Raw genomic sequence first — 8,144 nt, forward strand, 5'->3', positions numbered from 1 at the left:
AAAAGTAATAGGTGAGGACAATAAGCTTACAGCGGTAGCGGTTAAAGAAAAGGGAACATATAGAATGAAAAGTATATTGAAAGGGAAGGAGCACTTAGCAAACAGCGCCGAACGTAGTGGTATGAGTAAAAAGGAAAGATGGCATAGGATGTTAGGACACGTAAATTTTAAATATTTAAATATTTTGGGTAAAGAGCAGCTAGTTACTGTATACCGAATGAAATTGAGAAGGAATTTTTGAAATGTAGGGTGTGCATAGAAAGTAAAATGCACAATTTACCATTCAAAAATAATCAAACTAAGGCTAGGGAGATAATGGAAATTATTCATACGGACGTGTGCGGTCCCTTTAAGACTACCGGATTCAATGAAGAGAAATATTTCATCTCATTTATCGATGATTATAGCAAAATAGCTAGAGTTTATTGTATAAAATCAAAGGGTGAGGTCTTTGATTGTTTCGTACAGTTTGTAAATGAAGCCGAGTATTTGACGGGCAAGAAGTTAAAAATATTGAGATGTGATAATGGAAAAGAGTATTTGAATAATCGAATTTATAAATATGCTAGGGATAAAGGTATCAGAATTAATAATTGCCCAACCTACGTACATGAGTTAAACGGGACAGCGGAAAGGTATAATAGAACAGTTATGGACATGGCGCGTTGCTTGTTAGCGGAAGCGAAAGTACATAAAAGATACTGACCGGAAATAGTTTGTACAGCGGTATACTTCAAAAATCGAATACTGGCAAATACTATAGAGAGAAAGACACTTTTGAAATATTCTTCGGGAGAAAACCAAGTGTTGAAAATCTACATCTATATGGAAGTAAAGTTTTTGTAAGAAGACCAGAACAAAAAAGAGTTTCTAAATGGGATAAGAAGGCAGATATGGGATTTTTGTTGGGATATAGTGAATGTTACGCCACGAGGCTTAACACAGTCTGTATTTTCTAACCGTCACTCGCGGCCCTACAATGTCTCGGTGAGATCGTCTTATCTGACCGCCGGATCATATACAATGTATCGACGAGCGCATAGCTGTCGCCAAGCAGCGAGTTCTCGAAACATCGAATTTGGTCCGTTACGTTTTCCACGCAAGAACAGACATACGTGATCATAGGCGCGAACGGTGGCGTGACCTAAGTATAGTGGGGATCGTCTTAAAGATGAGACAAAGAAATCATCTAAAGTCGATCAGTTCCTTGTGACGCGTCGAACGTTACACATTGAGTCAAAGATCTAACGCCGAATTTCTAACATTAAGTCTCATACCGTGCTACTCTATTATTGCAGCGTGATAAGTTATTAAGTGTTTATATCTATTCATTCGTGTATATTAAGTGTTGGAAATATAAATTTTAACTCTGTCAGCCACAGTGTTATCATACCTGAATCACCCCTATTATCTTAATCGAAATACGGGGATCGAACTATTCGTGGTGTCGATCATTCTGATCGTAACGGGAATTTACGACTCCCGTTGGCGCATATTCTAACGACCTCGTCTCCCCGCGATAGCTCGAAAATACAGTGAAGTAGGTTACAGAGTCTTATTAGGTGGGAAAATAACAATAGCGAGACATGTAGAGGTCATAGGAACAGACACAAAATATATCGGCTTTATGGAAAATTCATTCGATAAAGATAACGATGACATTGTGGATAATGATTTATTGGTAAACCTGAATAAGGAAGAGTTAGAAAGTAGGGAAGATGAAAATGATAACAGTCTTGAAAGCATAAACATCCCTAGAAGATCTACACGTAATAAGAGAACTCCAGTAAGATATCCAGAAAAAGAAAACATTAGTGAAATCCATGCAAATTATTGTAGAGTAGATATCCCTTGTACATTTGAGGAGGCGATTTGTTGCGAAGATAGTGAAGATTGGAAACAAGCTATGGATAAGGAAATGGAATGCCTTTATAAGAATAAAACTTGGAAATTGGTAGAAAGGGTAAAAGGCAAAGACGTATTAGATGTAAAATGGGTTTACACGAGAAAATCAGATGACAGGTATAAGACTAGATTAGTGGTAAGAGGATTCCAACAAAGAAACATAGCCGATGACATATACTCCCCAGTAGCGAGTAATCAGACCTTTAAGATGTAGCGGTACTTGTCGACAGAAGTCATCATGGTTTTTGCCCAGCAAATCCGCTACACAAGAAACCGTGTTTACTCAAATACGAGCTAATTATAGATTTATCGACCTTAGGCGGTACCAATCATTAGGCCAAATCCGTCGTTTTTGCCGTGACCATAGGCTCGTGAGTCAGCTACCCAAAAAACCAACAATTGTAAACAGGTCGCGAGCTCGGCGTCCGTTGGGACGTTTTGAGAACATTCTCGAAATTCAAATCCCAACGCCTGTCGTCAACTCCGGCGGATATAAATATAGCGGACAGGGTAGCGACGCGTTCTTAGTTACCGAGAGATTCGAGCAGCGACAATTAACCGATACTTCTTTGCGCCGATCGATTAGCGACCGCGAAACGAAACAGCAAGTATATTGTACGACTAGTGTAAGCATCGGGTATATTCTAATAAACTACGTAGTTAGATATATTCCGGTGTTTGTGTGAATTAATCGACACCTTATCACCTCAACTGGTGACCCCGACGTGATTTTTTTTTTTTGTGTAAGAGGAGACAGTGATAGACTAGTCGCGGTGTGTACAGTATTGTCCGCAAATCACACTATGGAAAAGGAGAGCAAACCAACTCCAGCCGGTGCTTCGTTCCGCGTGCCGCCATTTATGCCTACGAAGTTCGGGATCTGGTTTTCGATCCTAGAGTAGTATTTCGGCGTAGCCGGCATTAGCCACGATGACGAAAAAGCCTTAGCCCTCATAGGATTCCTCGACCCACCATACCTCGCAAAGATAGAGGACACCGTGACCAACCTCCACGCCACCGGCCAGTACGAGAAACTGAAGAGCGAGCTAATCCGCGTCCTGACAGAATCGGACAGCGTCAAGGTTGAAAGGTTAGTTGAACGCGAAGAGATGGGCGACAGAAAGCCCTCACAGTTTTACAATGACCTAAAGAAACTAGCCAGCCCGCTCGCGTCCGACGAGTTCATTCTAAACCTGTGGAGGAACCGCCTCCCAGTCCGTACCAGGGAAGTCCTGGCCGCAGTTGACGATACGAGCATAGAAAAGCTGAACAGGACTGCGGATAGAATCGACGAGGCGTACGATCGCCACGGCCACCGCGCGCATAGGGTGGGCACAATCTCCGAGCTACCGGCATCGCAAGCAGACAAAAACAACGCGCTGGCCGCCGAAGTCGGCAGGCTGAGGGAGGAAATTAAGGCTTTAAAAATCGGCGGGTATCGTCGACCGCGAAGACGCTCGTACTCCCTTACTCGACGCCGTCGCCGTTCCCGTTCGCGAGACAACCCGCGTCAGGACGGAATTTGTTTTTATCACGCGAGATTCGGCGATCGCGCCACAAAATGCACCGTCCCGTGTAAGTGGAAGACGGGAAACGACCCCAGCCGTCCGTAAAAGCGGCGGACGACGACGGCTTCGGATCACGCCGCATATTCATCGTGGATCAGAGAACGAAAACCTCGTTCTTAGTGGACACCGGGGCCGACATCAGCGTTTATCCCCGAAGCAGGCTATCCAGGGTCGTGAAAAAAGCAGCGTACGAATTATTCGCTGCCAATGGGACGCCCATCGCAACGTACGGCACCTTGGCGATGGAGCTGAACCTGTCCCTCAGACGTGCCTTCAAATGGCACTTCACGATCGCCGACGTGCAAACCCCCATCATCGGCCTGGACTTCCTGAGCCATTACGGGTTGTTTGTAGACACAAGAAAAAGACGTCTTCTTGACACAACAACCCAGCTAACGACCCGGGGATACGCCGCCAACTGCGAACAACTCATGATTAAGACCGTAAAGGGGGATTCGGTCTATCATCAACTGCTGGCAAAATATCCAGATATAACGCGCCCACCGGCCTTTGGGCGAGAAAAAATCCGGCACGGCGTGGAGCACCACATAGAAACCACACCAAGCCCACCCGTGTACTGCAAACCCCCGGCTCGCACCAGACCGGCTCAAACAAGTCAAGGCGGAATTTGCAACGCTGATTGAACAAGGAGTCATGCGCCCATCGAAGAGTTCCTGGGCATCTCCGCTACACGTCGTCCTAAAGAAGGATGGAAGTCTTCGACCCTGCGGTGACTACAGGGCGCTGAACGCCCGCACTGTTCCCGACAGGTACTCTCCACCGCACATCCAAGACTTCGCGTAGCAGCTACACGGTAGGAAAATTTTCTCAAAAGTTGACTTAGTGCGCGCCTACCATCAAATTCCAATCGCGCCTCGGGACATTAAAAAAACAGCAATCGCGGCACCATTCGGCCTTTTCGAGGCAACCAATATGATGTTTCGGCTTCGAAACGCCGCGCAAACGTGTCAACGTTTCGTCGATGAAACCACGCGTGGCTTAGATTTCGTATACGCGTACATCGATGATTTCCTGGTAGTTTCGGAAACCGAGGAACAGCACCGCAAGCACTTGCGGATTTTGTTCGAACGTCTAAATCATTACGGCGTTGTAATCAACCTAGCAAAGTGCGAGTTAGGCGTCGATGAGATATCCTTCCTAGGCCATACGGTAAACGCGCAGGATATAAAACCGCTCGCCGATCGAGTAAAAGCCGTAACTGAAGCACCCCTCCCCGCGAACATCAAAGCTCTCCGTAGGTACCTCGGTATGATTAACTTTTATCGACGTTTCATACCGGGGGCAGCCAAAATCTTACAACCCCTCAACGATTTGCTGCGAGGGGCGAAAAAGGGCAACATGCCCATTACCTGGTCGAAAGACGCCAAAACGAGCTTTAGCGAATCGAAACGCGCCCTAGCTAACGCGACGATGTTAGCACATCCTATACCTGGCGCGCCCATCAGCCTCGCTGCAGACGCGTCCGACTTTGCATTAGGAGCGGTGTTGCAGCAACGTGCGAACAACACTTGGCAACCGTTGGGTTTCTTAACTAAACCCTTAAACGCCGCGCAGCGAAAATATAGCGCGTATGATCGCGAATTGCTCGCTATGTACACCGCGGTCAAACGATTTAGACACGCAGTAGAGGGGAGAAATTTCATTATCTTCACTGACCATAAACCCCTCACTTACGCGTTCGGTCAATATCCCGACAAGTGTTCGCCGAGACAGTTCCGGCTGCTAGATTATATCGGTCAGTTCACGACCGATATAAGGCATATAAAAGGGCTAAACAATAATGTTGCCGACGCCCTATCGCGCATCGAAGCTATAGGAAAATCCGTGGATCACAAAACCCTCGCCGCCGCGCAAGAAAACGATGAAGATCTCCGCAATATCGTTAACTCCGGTACATCCGCGTTACAGCTTAAGAAAATTCGTTTTCCGGATTACGACGCGGAAATATACTGTGACGTGTCAAGCGGCATCGTACGACCGTACGTACCGAAATCCTTGAGGCGCGACGTATTTAATGCACTCCACGGACTTTCCCACCCAGGAATTCACGCAACTCAGAAATTAGTAAAATCGCGTTTTGTTTGGCCTGCGTTAAACAAAGATTGCCAAACATGGACACGGCAATGCATCCCCTGCCAGCAATGTAAAATAACGCGACACGTATCGACGCCGTTCGGAACATTCGGAGAGCTCGCAGGACGATTCGAGCATATACATTTAGACATTATCGTTATGCAGTACTCTCAAGGCTGCCGATATTGTCTAACATGTATCGATCGTTTTTCACGTTGGCCCGAAGCGATTCCTATACCGGATATGGAAGCAACGACCGTTGCCTCGGCTCTTCTTTCCACATGGATAGCGCGTTTTGGCGGCCCAGCAAAAATAACAACCGATCAAGGACGCCAATTCGAATCCAATCTCTTCAAAGAACTATGCCGGATGCTCGGCATTAAGCATTTGCGTACCACAGCCTATCATCCCGCGTCCAACGGGATGGTAGAGCGCTTCCACCGGTAGCTTAAAGCCGCAATCAAATGCCACAATACGAGCAACTTGGTCGAAAGCCTTCCCATAGTTCTTCTAGGCATTAGAACCGCTATCAAGGAAGATCTGGGCGCAACGGCAGCGGAAATGATCTATGGTACGGGCATACGATTGCCAGCGGAATTTTTCGTACCAGCAAAACAACAGGCCAACGCGGAATTTGCAAACCGTCTGCGAGAGCGAATGAGCGAGATCAGACCTCTGCCAACTTCACAACACACCGAGAAGACGACATTCATGTTCCGCGATTTAAAAACGTTGCCGTATGTGTTCGTTCGTCACGATGCAATCGGAGGCCCTCTGCAACCGCCGTACGATGGCCCCTATCAAGTGATACAGCGTGGGAAAAAACCTTTAACATACGTGTGAAGGATAAAGGCGTAAAAGTCTCCGTAGACCGTCTAAAACCCGCCTTCATCGTGTCGGAAGATATTGAGCACCTAGAAAGGAATGCACAAGCCCACGACGTATTTGTACCTAGGAAAATCTTCCGATCGCAAAGCAGCGAGCAAGCGCAACAAAGCGACGGAGACGCAAGAGCGCATTACACCACGCGTTCGGGCCGGAAAGTTCGTTTTCCCGTCCGCTTTCAAGCGGGTTTGAATTAAGCGGTTAGCAAGGGCACCCCCGCTATCATAAATAAGCTAATATAAAAGAAGAACGTTAACACTGTCAGGGGGGTACTGTAGCGGTACTTGTCGACAAAAGTCATCATGGTTTTTGCCCAGCAAATCTGCTACACAAGAAACCGTGTTTACTCAAACATGAGCTAATTATAGATATATCGACCTTAGGCGCTTCCGATCATTAGGCCAAATCCGTCGTTTTTGCCGTGACCATAGGCTCGTGAGTCAGCTACCCAAAAACCAACAATTGTAAACAGGTCGCGAGCTCGGCGCCCGCTGGGACATTTCGAGAACATTCTCGAAATTCAAATCCCAACGCCTGTCGTCAACTCCGGCGGATATAAATATAGCGGACAGGGTAGCGACGCGTTCTTAGTTACCGAGAGATTCGAGCAGCGACAATTAACCGATACTTCTTTGCGCCGATCGATTAGCGACCGCGAAACGAAACAGCAAGTATATTGTACGACTAGTGTAAGCATCGGGTATATTCTAATAAACTACGTAGTTAGGTATATTCCGGTGTTTGTGTGAATTAATCGACACCTTATCACCTCAAGATATTGCTATCATATTGTTGTCAAAATGGATTAATTATTGAGCAAATGGATGTAGAAACTGCCTTTTTAAATGGTGAAGTAACCTCGGAGGTATATGTAAATCAACCAAAGGGATATGCGGACGGAACGAATAGAGTTTGTAAACTATCGAAAGCGCTGTATGGGTTAAAAGAAAGTCCAAGGGACTGGTATGAGTGTTTTGATAAGTATGTGACGAGATTAGGTTTTAAGAAGAATAACATAGAGTTGTGCCTATATACACATGGAGAGGGAGAAAAATGTTGTTTATTTGCTAATGTATGTAGAAGATTTGCTAATTTGTAGTAAAAATAAATGGAAGATACAAAGGGTAAAGAAGTTATTAACTAATAGATTTGAAATGAAAGATTTAGGTGAAGTCAAAGAATAGAGAGGATATTGGCTACAAAAATTTAATTGGCGCATTGTTGTATATTAGTGTAAATACCAGACCCGATATAAGTTATAGTGTGAATTATTTGAGTAGATTTCAAGATTGTTGTAATGAGACACATTTTAAATATGCTTTGTGAATATTGAAATATTTGTACCGGACTAGAGATTTGAGATTAGATTATAAAAGGAATGAAAAATATGATAGATTGTTATGTGGACGCTGATTGGGCAGGAGATCATTTAGATAGGAAATCGACTTCTGAATATGTAATTAGATTGTATGGAAATGTAATTGGTTGGAAGTCTAAAAAACAAAGGTATGTGACAAAAGCCTCGACGTATGCAGAGTATGTAGCTCTACCGGAAGCGGTGAGTGAATTAATGTCTATTAGGGAAATTATGAAAATCTTCAATGTAAATCTAGACGATAACCCTGTAAAAATTTATGAGGATAACTCTGGAGTGATAAGTATAGCAAAGCACGGAAATTTTACGAAAAATTC

Source organism: Bombus affinis, unplaced genomic scaffold (assembly GCF_024516045.1).
Source record: "Bombus affinis isolate iyBomAffi1 unplaced genomic scaffold, iyBomAffi1.2 ctg00000074.1, whole genome shotgun sequence".
In the NCBI taxonomy this organism is placed as follows: domain Eukaryota; kingdom Metazoa; phylum Arthropoda; class Insecta; order Hymenoptera; family Apidae; genus Bombus; species Bombus affinis.